Here is a 15,530-nt window from a genome sequence, read left to right on the forward strand (position 1 = left end):
GCGGGATGTAAATTGCCAACAGCCACCATGGAGAAGTGTAGGGTGTGTCCTGGAACATCTAAAAAACACAGCTTAGACAGCATAGGGCACTTCCACTCATGGGCGTATAAATTGGGAAAACTAAAAATCAGCAAGACACAGGCACCACAAAGTTTAGGGCTGCTCTGTTGACAAGAAACTCCACTTCGTTACACCTTAAATATCCCAGGAAAGAGAAATATGGATAAAGAAGTTGTGCTCCTTATGTACAATGGAATATCACTCAGCCGTGAAATCAATGCCTTAAGGCTAGTAGCAGCATGATGAGTGGATTTAGGTACGACGATTCTAAGTGAAATAAGACACACAGAAATAGACACTTATCATAAGATATCACTTATAGAGGGAATGTAAACATCGCTACACTTGAACGGAATTACGAAACAGAACAGAGTCACACGTTTAGAAAACACACTATGGCTGCTGAACGGGAAAGGTGAGGTGGGGTGATGCATAAAACAAGGGTTTCAAATTAGCTCAGGTACCGTTCCATAAACCCAATATGTAATAGACAAGACCTACTCCTTTCTCAGTGAACTGGAATCAACACCCCCTATTCACCACACAAGAATATATCTGACTAGTAAGAATCGTAAAAACTATGTATTGATATCTCTGTGTAAGTGAGTCAGGTGGGTGTAAAGCGGCATAAACACAGCAGTAAAAAGCAGCTAAACCCCTTATGAAAATAAATTACTTTTAAAAACCCATGAAACAAAGACAGTGAAAGAGAGAGAAATTCTTACAAAATTCGTTCAGTGGGTGTGATGCAAACTGGATTGACCGTATCTAGACACACACCTGTATGGGGCATAAGGGTGGACACTCTTGGTGCTGAGAGGTTTGGTGAGGTTGGGTGAGCAAACGCAGACCCTTTAAAGTAATACTGCGTGGTACCCATCCCATGGGTCCCAAATCTCCAGGTTCAAGGGCATCTTCCTACATCGAAAACATGCATGAGAAACCCAGAAGATGGTACACCGTGTGATCGGGAAAGGTTTCTAAAACGCACCTCACTTGTCATCTCCTTGGGCTCGGGTTTGCCATTCCAGCCGCTTGACTAGCAATCTCCCTCCTTGGAGAATCAGCACCTTTAACCTCCTGTTCCGTACAGGTTGCGATTTGTCCTGAGGATGAACGGGAAGAGGGGGAACCAATTAGAGACTAGCTCTAGGTGTTGGGACAGGCACAGGTCACTCTATTTTCCCATCAGGAAGAAGCATTAGCCACAGGCTCAGCCTGCCCCCCGGAACGAGAATAGGGCCTGAAGCAATCCTGTGCTTTTGCGGCCAGCTCCCAAAAAAGCGAGTTGAAAAATGGAGTTCAGGGGCACTGCAATTCACAAACCTGCAGAGTTATAAATGATAACTCTCGTCCACAAATATATTGAGGGAAGGCAACGAAGAGGATTTGAAAGCAAGGCAGAATTGCAGGAAACAGATTTCAGGAGGTAGATTAGAATCGCCTTTAAAGCACATGAAAAGCGGCAAAATGTCGACAATGTTGCCCTTGGCCAAAAAGGGCGTATGCTTTTTTTCCTGAATATATTCAGGAAAAAAAGCATACGCCCTTTTTGGCCAACCAAGCAACCTGGAAAGGCAAATCAGCGCTACAAAGAAGTCTCGCTTCCCATCGGTCAAAAGGGCCATGCTGAAAAAAGTGTCAAAACCAGAAATGCAGGAGAAGCCATGGAGAAATGGGAGCCTTGCTACGCTGATGGGCGGGATGTAAATTGCCAACAGCCACCATGGAGAAGTGTAGGGTGTGTCCTGGAACATCTAAAAAAAACAGCTTAGAGAGCATAGGGCACTTCCACTCATGGGCGTATAAATTGGGAAAACTAAAATTCAGCAAGACACAGGCAACACAAAGTTTAGGGCTGCTCTGTTGACAAGAAATTCCACTTCGTTACACCTTAAATATCCCAGGAAAGAGAAGTATGGATAAAGAAGTTGTGCTCCTTATGTACAATGGAATATCACTCAGCCGTGAAATCAATGCCTTAAGGCTAGTAGCAGCATGATGAGTGGATTTAGGTACGACGATTCTAAGTGAAATAAGACACACAGAAATAGACACTTATCATAAGATATCACTTATAGAGGGAATGTAAACATCGCTACACTTGAACGGAATTACGAAACAGAACAGAGTCACACGTTTAGAAAACACACTATGGCTGCTGAACGGGAAAGGTGAGGTGGGGTGATGCATAAAACAAGGGTTTCAAATTGGCTCAGATACCGTTCCATAAAGCCAATATGTAATAGACAAGACCTACTCCTTGCTCAGTGAACTGGACTCCACACCCCCTATTCACCGCACAAGAATATATCTGACTAGTAAGAATCTTAAAACCTATGTATTGATATCTCTGTGTAAGTGAGTCAAGTGGGTGTAAAGCGGCATAAACACAGCAGTGAAAAGCAGCTAAACCCCATTATAAAAATAAATTACTTTTAAAAACCCATGAACCAAAGACAGTGAAAGAGAGATAAATTCCTACAAAATTCCTTCAGGGGCTGTGATGCAACCTGGATTGACCATATCTAGACCCAGAGCTGGATGAGACATAAGGGTGGACACTCTTGGGGCTGAGAGTTTTGGTGAGGTTGGGTGAGCAAACGCAGACCCTTTAAAGTAATACTGCGTGGTACCCATCCAATGGGTCCCAAATCTCCAGGTTCAAGGGCATCTTCCTACATCGAAAACATGCATGAGAAACCCAGAAGATGGTACACCGTGTGATCGGGAAAGGTTTCTAAAACGCACCTCATTTGTCATCTCCTTGGGCTCGGGTTTGCCATTCCAGCCGCTTTACTAGCAATCTCCCTCCTTGGAGAATCAGCACCTTTAACCTCCTGTTCCGTACAGGTTGCGATTTGTCCTGAGGATGAACGGGAAGAGGGGGAGCCAATGAGAGACTAGCTCTAGGTGTTGGGACAGGCACAGGTCACTCTATTTTCCCATCAGGAAGAAGCATTAGCCACAGGCTCAGCCTGCCCCCCGGAACGAGAATAGGGCCTGAAGCAATCCTGTGCTTTTGCGGCCAGCTCCCAAAAAAGCGAGTTGAAAAATGGAGCTCAGGGGCACTGCAATTCACAAACCTGCAGAGTTATAAATGATAACTCTCGTCCACAAATATATTGAGGGAAGGCAACGAAGAGGATTTGAAAGCAAGGCAGAATTGCAGGAAACAGATTTCAGGAGGTAGATTAGAATCGCCTTTAAAGCACATGAAAAGCGGCAAAATGTCGACAATGTTGCCCTGGGCCAAAAAGGGCGTATGCGTTTTTTCCTGAATATATTCAGGAAAAAACGCATACGCCCTTTTTGGCCAACCAAGCAACCTGGAAAGGCAAATCAGCGCTACAAAGAAGTCTCGCTTCCCATCGGTCAAAAGGGCCATGCTGAAAAAAGTGTCAAAACCAGAAATGCAGGACAAGCCATGGAGAAATGGGAGCCTTGGTACGCTGATGGGCGGGATGTAAATTGCCAACAGCCACCATGGAGAAGTGTAGGGTGTGTCCTGAAACATCTAAAAAACACAGCTTAGAGAGCATAGGGCACTTCCACTCATGGGCGTATAAATTGGGAAAACTAAAAATCAGCAAGACACAGGCACCACAAAGTTTAGGGCTGCTCTGTTGACAAGAAACTCCACTTCGTTACACCTTAAATATCCCAGGAAAGAGAAATATGGATAAAGAAGTTGTGCTCCTTATGTACAATGGAATATCACTCAGCCGTGAAATCAATGCCTTAAGGCTAGTAGCAGCATGATGAGCGGATTTAGGTACGACGATTCTAAGTGAAATAAGACACACAGAAATAGACACTTATCATAAGATATCACTTATAGAGGGAATGTAAACATCGCTACACTTGAACGGAATTACGAAACAGAACAGAGTCACACGTTTAGAAAACACACTATGGCTGCTGAACGGGAAAGGTGAGGTGGGGTGATGCATAAAACAAGGGTTTCAAATTGGCTCAGATACCGTTCCATAAAGCCAATATGTAATAGACAAGACCTACTCCTTGCTCAGTGAACTGGACTCCACACCCCCTATTCACCGCACAAGAATATATCTGACTAGTAAGAATCTTAAAACCTATGTATTGATATCTCTGTGTAAGTGAGTCAAGTGGGTGTAAAGCGGCATAAACACAGCAGTGTAAAGCGGCATAAACACAGCAGTGAAAAGCAGCTAAACCCCATTATAAAAATAAATTATTTTTAAAAACCCATGAACCAAATACAGTGAAAGAGAGATAAATTCCTACAAAATTCCTTCAGGGGCTGTGATGCAACCTGGATTGACCATATCTAGACCCAGAGCTGGATGAGACACAAGGGTGGACACTCTTGGGGCTGAGAGGTTTGCTGAGGCTGGGTGAGCAAATGCAGTCCCTTTAAAGTAATACTGCGTGGTACCCATTCCATGGGTCCCAAATCTCCAGATTCAAGGGCATCTTCCTACATCGAAAACATGCATGAGAAACCCAGAAGATGGTACCCCGTGTGATCGGGAAAGGTTTCTAAAACGCACCTCATTTCTCATCTCCTTGTGCTCGGGTTCCCCATTCCAGCCGCATTACTAGCAATCTCCCTCCTTAGAGAATCAGCATCTTTAACCTCCTGTTCCGAACAGGTTGCAATTTTTCCTGAGGATGAACGGGAAGAGAGGGAACCAATGACAGACTATCTCTAGGTGTTGGGACAGGCACAGGTCACTCTATTTTCCCATCAGGAAGAAGCATTAGCCACAAGCTCAGCCTGCCCCCCGGAACCAGAATAGGGCCTGAAGCAATCCTGTGCTTTTGCGGCCAGCTCCCAAAAAAGCGAGTTGAAAAATGGAGCTCAGGGGCACTGCAATTCACAAACCTGCAGAGTTATAAATGATAACTGTCGTCCACAAATATATTGAGGGAAGGCAACGAAGAGGATTTGAAAGCAAGGCAGAAATGCAGGAAACAGATTTCAGGAGGTAGATTCGAATCGCCTTTAAAGCACATGAAAAGCGGCAAAACGTCGACAATGTTGCCCTTTTTGGCCAACCAAGCAACCTGGAAAGGCAAATCAGCGTTACAAAGAAGTCTCGCTTCCCATCGGTCAAAAGGGCCATGCTGAAAAAAGTGTCAAAACCAGAAATGCAGGACAGGCCATGGAGAAATGGGAGCCTTGCTACGCTGATGGGCGGGATGTAAATTGCCAACAGCCACCCTGGAGAAGTGTACGGTGTGTCCTGGAACATCTAAAAATCACAGCTTAGAGAGCATAGGGCACTTCCACTCATGGGCGTATAAATTGGGAAAATTAAAAATCAGCAAGACACAGGCACCCCAAAGTTTAGGGCTGCTCTGTTGACAAGAACTTCCACTTCGTTACACCTTAAATTTCCCAGGAAAGAGAAAAATGAATAAAGAAGTTATGCTCCTTATGTACAATGGAATATCACTCAGCCATGAAATCAATGCCATAAGGTAGTAGAAACATGATGAGTGGATTTAGGTACGACGATTCTAAGTGAAATAAGTCACACAGAAAAAGACACTTATCATAAGATATAACTTATAGAGGGAATGTAAAAATCGCTACACTTGAACTGAATTACAAAACAGAACAGAGTCACACATTTAGAAAACACACTATGCCTGCTGAACGGGAAAGGTGGGGTGGGGTGATGCATAAAATAACGGTTTCAAATTAGCTCAGATACCGTTCCATAAACCAAATATGTAATAGACAAGACCTACTCCTTGCTCAGTGAACTGGACTCAACACCCCCTATTCACCGCACAAGAATATATCTGTCTGGTAAGAATCTTAAAACTTATGTATTGATATCTCTGTGTAAGTGAGTCAAGTGAGTGTAAAGTGGCATAAACACAGCAGTGAAAAGTAGCTAAACCCCATTAAAAAATATATTACATTTAAAAACCCATGAACCAAAGACAGTGAATGTGAAAGAGAGAGAAATTCCTACAAAATTCCTTCAGGGGCTGTGATGCAAACTGGATTGACCATATCTAGACCCACAGCTGGATGAGATATAAGGGTGGACACTCTTGGTGCCTGAGAGGTTTGCTGAGGTTGGCTGAGCATACGCAGACCCTTTAAAGTAATACTGCGTGGTACCCATCCCATGGGTCCCAAATCTCCAGGTTCAAGGGCATCTTCCTACATCGAAAACATGCATGAGAAACCCAAAAGATGGAACACCGTGTGATCGGGAAAGGTTTCTAAAACGCACCTCATTTCTCATCTCCTTGTGCTCGGGTTCGCCATTCCAGCCGCTTTACTAGCAATCTCCCTCCTTGGAGAATCAGCACCTTTAACCTCGTGTTCCGAACAGGTTGCAATTTGTCCTGAGGATGAACGGGAAGAGGGGGAACCAATGAGAGACTAGCTCTAGGTGTTGGGACAGGCACAGGTCACTCTATTTTCCCATCAGGAAGAAGCATTACCCACAAGCTCAGCCTGCCCCCCCTTAACCAGAATAGGGCCTGAAGCAATCCTGTGCTTTTGCGGCCAGCTCCCAAAAAAGCGAGTTGAAAAATGGAGCTCAGGGGCACTGCAATTCACAAACCTGCAAAGTTATAAATGATAACTCTCGTCCACAAATATATTGAAGGAAGACAACGAAGAGGATTTGAAAGCAAGGCAGAATTGAAGGAAACAGATTTCAGGAGGTAGACTCGAATCGCCTTTAAAGCACATGAAAACAGGCAAAATTTCGACAATGTTGCCCTGGGCCAAAAAGGGCGTATGCGACTTTTCCTGAATATATTCAGGAAAGAACGCATACGACCTATTTGGCCAACCAAGCAACCTGGAAAGGCAAATTAGCGCTACAAAGAAGTCTCGCTTCCCATCGGTCAAAAGGGCCATGCTGAACAAAGTGTCAAAACCAGAAATGCAGGACAGGCCATGGAGAAATGGGAGCCTTGCTACGCTGATGGGCGGGATGTAAATTGCCAACAGCCACTCTGGAGAAGTGTACGGTGTGTCCTGGAACATCTAAAAAACACAGCTTAGAGAGCATAGGGCACTTCCACTCATGGGCGTATAAATTGGGAAAACTAAAAATCAGCAAGACACAGGCACCCCAAAGTATAGGGCTGCTCTGTTGACAAGCACCTCCACTTCGTTTCACCTTAAATTTCCCAGGAAAGAGAAAAATGGATAAAGAAGTTGTGTTCCTTATGTACAATGGAATATCACTCAGCCATGAAATCAATGCCATAAGGCTAGTCGCAGCATGATGAGTGGATTTAGGAACGACGATTCTAAGTGAAAAAAGTCACACAGAAAAAGACACTTATCATAAGATATCACTTATAGAGGGATTGTAAAAATCGCTACACTTGAACTGAATTACAAAACAGAACAGAGTCACACATATAGAAAACACACTATGCCTGCTGAACGGAAAAGGCAAGGTAGTGTGATGCATAAAACAAGGGTTTCAAATTATCTCAGATACCGTTCCATAAACCCAATATGTAATAGACAAGACCTACTCCTTGCTCAATGAACTGGACTCAAAACCCCCTATTCACCGCACAATAATATATCTGACTAGTAAGAATCTTAAAACCTATGTATTGATATCTCTGTGTAAGTGAATCAAGTGGGTGTAAAGCGGCATAAACACAGCAGTGAAAAGCAGCTAAACCCCATTATAAAAATAAATTACTTTTAAAAACCCATGAACCAAAGACAGTGAAAGAGAGAGGAATTCCTACAAAATTCTTTCAAGGGCTGTGATGCAACCTGGATTGACCATATCTAGACCCAGAGCTGGATGAGACATAAGGGTGGACACTCTTGGGGCTGAGAGATTTGCTGAGGCTGGGTGAGCAAACGCAGTCCCTTTAAAGTAATACTGCGTGGTACCCATTCCATGGGTCCCAAATCTCCAGATTCAAGGGCATCTTCCTACATCGAAAACATGCATGAGAAACCCAGAAGATGGTACCCCGTATGATCGGGAAAGGTTTCTAAAACGCACCTCATTTCTCATCTCCTTGTGCTCGGGTTCGCCATTCCAGCCGCATTACTAGCAATCTCCCTCCTTAGAGAATCAGCACCTTTAACCTCCTGTTCCGAACAGGTTGCAATTTGTCCTGAGGATGAACGGGAAGAGAGGGAACCAATGACAGACTATCTCTAGGTGTTGGGACAGGCACAGGTCACTCTATTTTCCCATAAGGAAGAAGCATTAGCCACAAGCTCAGCCTGCCCCCCGGAACCAGAATAGGGCCTGAAGCAATCCTGTGCTTTTGCGGCCAGGTCCCAAAAGAGCGAGTTGAAAAATGGAGCTCAGGGGCACTGCAATTCACAAACCTGCAGAGTTATAAATGATAACTCTCGTCCACAAATATATTGAGAGAAGGCAACGAAGAGGATTTGAAAGCAAGGCAGAATTGCAGGAAACAGATTTCAGGAGGTAGATTCGAATCGCCTTGAAAGCACATGAAAGGCGGCAAAACGTGGACAATGTTGCCCTTTTTGGCCAACCAAGCAACCTGGAAAGGCAAATCAGCACTACAAAGAAGTCTCGCTTCCCATCGGTCAAAAGGGCCATGCTGAAAAAAGTGTCAAAACCAGAAATGCAGGACAAGCCATGGAGAAATGGGAGCCTTGCTACGCTGATGGGCGGGATGTAAATTGCCAACAGCCACCATGGAGAAGTGTAGGGTGTGTCCTGGAACATCTAAAAAACACAGCTTAGAGAGCATAGGGCACTTCCACTCATGGGCGTATAAATTGGGAAAACTAAAAATCAGCAAGACACAGGCACCACAAAGGTTAGGGCTGCTCTCTTGACAAGAAACTCCACTTCGTTACACCTTAAATATCCCAGGAAAGCGAAATATGGATAAAGAAGTTGTGCTCCTTGTGTACAATGGAATATCACTCAGCCATGAAATCACTGCCTTAAGGCTAGTAGCGGCATGATGAGTGGATTTGGTACGACGATTCTAAGTGAAATAAGACACACAGAAATAGACACTTATCATACAATATCACTTATAGAGGGAATGTAAACATCGCTACACTTGAAGGGAATTACGAAACAAAACAGAGTCACACGTTTAGAAAACACACTATGGCTGCTGAACGGGAAAGGTGAGGTGGGGTGATGCATAAAACAAGGGTTTCAAATTGGCTCAGATACCGTTCCATAAAGCCAATATGTAATAGACAAGACCTACTCCTTGCTCAGTGAACTGGACTCCACACCCCCTATTCACCGCACAAGAATATATCTGACTAGTAAGAATCTTAAAACCTATGTATTGATATCTCTGTGTAAGTGAGTCAAGTGGGTGTAAAGCGGCATAAACACAGCAGTGAAAAGCAGCTAAACCCCATTATAAAAATAAATTATTTTTAAAAACCCATGAACCAAATACAGTGAAAGAGAGATAAATTCCTACAAAATTCCTTCAGGGGCTGTGATGCAACCTGGATTGACCATATCTAGACCCAGAGCTGGATGAGACATAAGGGTGGACATCTTGGGGCTGAGAGGTTTGGTGAAGTTGGGTGAGCAAACGCAGACCCTTTAAAGTAATACTGCGTGGTACCCATCAAATGGGTCCCAAATCTCCAGGTTCAAGGGCATCGTCCTACATCGAAAACATGCATGAGAAACCCAGAAGATGGTACACCATGTGATCGGGAAAGGTTTCTAAAACGCACCTCATTTCTCATCTCCTTGGGCTCGGGTTCGGCATTCCAGCCGCTTTACTAGCAATCTTCCTCCTTGTAGAATCAGCACCTTTAACCTCATGTTCCATACAGGTTGAAATTTGTCCTGAGGATGAACGGGAAGAGGGGGACCCAATAAGAGACTAGCTCTAGGTGTTGGGACAGGCACAGGTCACTCTATTTTCCCATCAGGAAGAAGCATTAGCCACAAGCTCAGCCTGCCCTCCGGAACGAGAATAGGGCCTGAAGCAATCCTGTGTTTTGCGGCCAACTCCCAAAAAAGCGAGTTGAAAAATGGAGCTCAGGGGCACTGCAATTCACAAACCTGCAGAGTTATAAATGATAACTCTCGTCCACAAATATATTGAGGGAAGGCAACGAAGAGGATTTGAAAGCAAGGCAGAATTGCAGGAAACAGATTTCAGGAGGTAGATTAGAATCGCCTTTAAAGCACATGAAAAGCGGCAAAACGTCGACAATGTTGCCCTTGGCCAAAAAGGGCGTATGCGTTTTTTCCTGAATATATTCAGGAAAAAACGCATACGCCCTTTTTGGACAACCAAGCAACCTGGAAAGGCAAATCAGCGCTACAAAGAAGTCTCGCTTCCCATCAGTCAAAAGGGCCATGCTGAACAAAGTGTCAAAACCAGAAATGCAGGACAGACCTTGGAGAAATGGGAGCCTTGCTACGCTAATGGGCGGGATGTAAATTGCCAACAGCCACTCTTCAGAAGTGTACGGTGTGTCCTGGAACATCTAAAACACACAGCTTAGAGAGCATAGGGCACTTCCACTCATGGGCGTATAAATTGGGAAAAATAAAAATCAGAAAGACACAGGCACCCCAAAGTTTAGGGCTGCTCTGTTGACAAGAACCTCCACTTCGTTACACCTTAAATATCCCAGGAAAGAGAAAAATGGATAAAGAAGTTGTGCTCCTTATGTACAATGGAATATCACTCAGCCGTGAAATCAATGCCATAAGGCTAGTAGCAACATGATGAGTGGATTCAGGTACGACGATTCTAAGTGAAATAAGTCACACAGAAAAACACACTTATCATAAGATATCACTTATAGAGGGAATGTAAAAATCGCTACACTTGAACTGAATTACAAAACAGAACAGAGTCACACATTTAGAAAACACACTATGCCTGCTGAACGGGAAAGGTGAGGTGGGGTGATGCATAAAACAAGGGTTTCAAATTAGCTCAGATACCGTTCCATAAACCCAATATGTAATAGACAAGACCTACTTCTTGCTCAGTGAACTGGACTCCACACCCCCTATTCACCGCACAAGAATATATCTGACTAGTAAGAATCTTAAAAGCTATGTATTGATATCTCTGTGTAAGTGAGTCAAGTGGGTGTAAAGCGGCATAAACACAGCAGTGAAAAGCAGCTAAACCCCATTATAAAAATAAATTACTTTTAAAAACCCATGAACCAAAGACAGTGAAAGAGAGAGAAATTCCTACAAAATTCCTTCAGGGGCTGTGATGCAACCTGGATTGACCATATCTAGACCCACAGCTGAATGAGACAGAAGGGTGGACACTCTTGGGGCTGAGAGTTTTGGTGAGGGTGGGTGAACAAACGCAGACCCTTTAAAGTAATACTGCGTGGTACCCCTCCCATGGGTCCCAAATCTCCAGGTTCAAGGGCATCTTCCTACATCGAAAACATGCATGAGAAACCCAGAAGATGGTACACCATGTGATCGGGAAAGGTTTCTAAAACGCACCTCATTTCTCATCTCCTTGGGCTCGGGTTCGCCATTCCAGCCGCTTTACTAGCAATCGCCCTCCTTGGAGAATCAGAACCTTTAACCTCCTGTTCCGTACAGGTTGCGATTTGTCTTGAGGATGAACGGGAAGAGGGGGAACCAATGAGAGACTAGCTCTAGGTTTTGGGACAGGCACAGGTCACTCCATTTTCCCATCAGGAAGAAGCATTAGCGGCAGCTCAGCCTGCCCCCCGGAATGAGAATAGGGCCTGAAGCAGTCCTGTGCTTTTGCGGCCAGCTCCCAAAAAAACGAGTTGAAAAATGGAGCTCAGGGGCACTTCAATTCAAAAACCTGCAGAGTTATAAATGATAACTCTCGTCCACAAATATATTGAGGGAAGGCAACGAAGAGGATTTGAAAGCAAGGCAGAATTGCAGGAAACAGATTTCAGGAGGTAGATTAGAATCGCCTTTAAAGCACATGAAAAGCGGCAAAACGTCGACAATGTTGCCCTTGGCCAAAAAGGGCGTATGCATTTTTTCCTGAATATATTCAGGAAAAAACGCATACGCCCTTTTTGGCCAACCAAGCAACCTGGAAAGGCAAATCATCGCTACAAAGAAGTCTCGCTTCCCATCGGTCAAAAGGGCCATGCTGAAAAAAGTGTCAAAACCAGAAATGCAGGATAGGCCATGGAGAAATGGAAGCCTTGCTACGCTGATGGGCGGGATGTAAATTGCCAACAGCCACCCTGGAGAACTGTACGTAGTGTCCTGGAACTTCTAAAAAACACACCTTAGAGAGCATAGGGCACTCCCACTCATGGGCGTATAAATTGGGAAATCTAAAAATTAGCAAGGCACAGGCACCCCAAAGTTTAGGGCTGCTCTGTTGACAAGAACCTCCACTTCGTTACACCTTAAATTTTCCAGGAAAGAGAAAAATGAATAAAGAAGTTATGCTCCTTATGTACAATGGAATATCACTCAGCCATGAAATCAATGCCATAAGGCTATTAGCAACATGATGAGTGGATTTAGGTACGACGATTCTAAGTGAAATAAGACACACAGAAATAGACACTTATCATAAGATATCACTTATAGAGGGAATGTAAACATCGCTACACTTGAACTGAATTACAAAACAGAACAGAGTGACACGTTTAGAAAACACACTATGGCTGCTGAACGGGAAAGGTGAGGTGGGGTGATGCATAAAACAAGGGTTTCAAATTAGCTCAGGTACCGTTCCATAAACCCAATATGTAATAGACAAGACCTACTCCTTTCTCAGTGAACTGGAATCAACACCCCCTATTCACCACACAAGAATATATCTGAATAGTAAGAATCGTAAAAACTATGTATTGATATCTCTGTGTAAGTGAGTCAGGTGGGTGTAAAGCGGCATAAACACAGCAGTAAAAAGCAGCTAAACCCCTTATGAAAATAAATTACTTTTAAAAACCCATGAAACAAAGACAGTGAAAGAGAGAGAAATTCTTACAAAATTCGTTCAGTGGGTGTGATGCAAACTGGATTGACCGTATCTAGACACACACCTGTATGAGGCATAAGGGTGGACACTCTTGGTGCTGAGAGGTTTGGTGAGGTTGGGTGAGCAAACGCAGACCCTTTAAAGTAATACTGCGTGGTACCCATCCCATGGGTCCCAAATCTCCAGGTTCAAGGGCATCTTCCTACATCGAAAACATGCATGAGAAACCCAGAAGATGGTACACCGTGTGATCGGGAAAGGTTTCTAAAACGCACCTCATTTCTCATCTCCTTGGGCTCGGGTTCGGCATTCCAGCCGCTTTACTAGCAATCTCCCTCCTTGGAGAATCAGCACCTTTAACCTCCTGTTCCGTACAGGTTGCAATTTGTCCTGAGGATGAACGGGAAGAGGGGGACCCAATGAGAGACTAGCTCTAGGTGTTGGGACAGGCACAGGTCACTCTATTTTCCCATCAGGAAGAAGCATTAGCCACAAGCTCAGCCTGCCCCCCGGAACGAGAATAGGGCCTGAAGCAATCCTGTGCTTTTGCGGCCAGCTCCCAAAAAAGCGAGTTGAAAAATGGAGCTCAGGGGCACTGCAATTCACAAACCTGCAAGGTTATAAATGATAACTCTCGTCCACAAATATATTGAAGGAAGACAACGAAGAGGATTTGAAAGCAAGGCAGAATTGCAGGAAACAGATTTCAGGAGGTAGACTCGAATCGCCTTTAAAGCACATGAAAACAGGCAAAATTTCGACAATGTTGCCCTGGGCCAAAAAGGGCGTATGCTTTTTTTCCTGAATATATTCAGGAAAAAAAGCATACGCCCTTTTTGGCCAACCAAGCAACCTGGAAAGGCAAATCAGCGCTACAAAGAAGTCTCGCTTCCCATCGGTCAAAAGGGCCATGCTGAAAAAAGTGTCAAAACCAGAAATGCAGGACAAGCCATGGAGAAATGGGAGCCTTGCTACGCTGATGGGCGGGATGTAAATTGCCAACAGCCACCCTGGAGAAGTGTAGGGTGTGTCCTGGAACATCTAAAAAACACAGCTTAGAGAGCATAGGGCACGTCCACTCATGGGCGTATAAATTGGGAAAACTAAAAATCACAAAGACACAGGCAACACAAAGTTTAGGGCTGCTCTGTTGACAAGAAACTCCACTTCGTTACACCTTAAATATCCCAGGAAAGAGAAGTATGGATAAAGAAGTTGTGCTCCTTATGTACAATGGAATATCACTCAGCCGTGAAATCAATGCCTTAAGGCTAGTAGCAGCATGATGAGTGGATTTAGGTACGACGATTCTAAGTGAAATAAGACACACAGAAATAGACACTTATCATAAGATACCACTTATAGAGGGAATGTAAACATCGCTACACTTGAACGGAATTACGAAACAGAACAGAGTCACACGTTTAGAAAACACACTATGGCTGCTGAACGGCAAAGGTGAGGTGGGGTGATGCATAAAACAAGGGTTTCAAATTGGCTCAGATACCGTTCCATAAAGCCAATATGTAATAGACAAGACCTACTCCTTGCTCAGTGAACTGGACTCCACACCCCCTATTCACCGCACAAGAATATATCTGACTAGTAAGAATCTTAAAACCTATGTATTGATATCTCTGTGTAAGTGAGTCAAGTGGGTGTAAAGCGGCATAAACACAGCAGTGAAAAGCAGCTAAACCCCATTATAAAAATAAATTACTTTTAAAAACCCATGAACCAAATACAGTGAAAGAGAGATAAATTCCTACAAAATTCCTTCAGGGGCTGTGATGCAACCTGGATTGACCATATCTAGACCCAGAGCTGGATGAGACACAAGGGTGGACACTCTTGGGGCTGAGAGGTTTGCTGAGGCTGGGTGAGCAAATGCAGTCCCTTTAAAGTAATACTGCGTGGTACCCATTCCATGGGTCCCAAATCTCCAGATTCAAGGGCATCTTCCTACATCGAAAACATGCATGAGAAACCCAGAAGATGGTACCCCGTGTGATCGGGAAAGGTTTCTAAAACGCACCTCATTTCTCATCTCCTTGTGCTCGGGTTCCCCATTCCAGCCGCATTACTAGCAATCTCCCTCCTTAGAGAATCAGCATCTTTAACCTCCTGTTCCGAACAGGTTGCAATTTGTCCTGAGGATGAACGGGAAGAGAGGGAACCAATGACAGACTATCTCTAGGTGTTGGGACAGGCACAGGTCACTCTATTTTCCCATCAGGAAGAAGCATTAGCCACAAGCTCAGCCTGCCCCCCGGAACGAGAATAGGGCCTGAAGCAATCCTGTGCTTTTGCGGCCAGCTCCCAAAAAAGCGAGTTGAAAAATGGAGCTCAGGGGCACTGCAATTCACAAACCTGCAGAGTTATAAATGATAACTGTCGTCCACAAATATATTGAGGGAAGGCAACGAAGAGGATTTGAAAGCAAGGCAGAAATGCAGGAAACAGATTTCAGGAGGTAGATTCGAATCGCCTTTAAAGCACATGAAAAGCGGCAAAATGTCGACAATGTTGCC

General features: G+C 44.2%; 3 long non-coding RNA genes across 3 annotated transcripts in view; 2 read left to right on the forward strand and 1 right to left on the reverse strand.

Moving 5' to 3' along the window:
• The window catches only part of LOC309661088, an 852,576-nt gene that overhangs the window by 765,519 nt on the left and 71,527 nt on the right, over nucleotides 1–15,530 (reverse strand). The window lies entirely within an intron of this gene.
• Nucleotides 1–15,530, forward strand: part of LOC309661092 — an 834,961-nt gene that overhangs the window by 657,657 nt on the left and 161,774 nt on the right. The gene's annotated exons all lie outside the window — the stretch shown is intronic.
• On the forward strand, nucleotides 6,185–11,964 carry LOC309661513. Its single transcript, XR_014264051.1, has 2 exons — nucleotides 6,185–9,181; nucleotides 10,940–11,964. It is a non-coding gene; the product is annotated as an uncharacterized lncRNA (long non-coding RNA).

The sequence above is a fragment of the Balaenoptera physalus genome (assembly GCF_965194825.1).
Source record: "Balaenoptera physalus genome assembly, chromosome: 5".
NCBI lineage: Eukaryota > Metazoa > Chordata > Mammalia > Artiodactyla > Balaenopteridae > Balaenoptera > Balaenoptera physalus.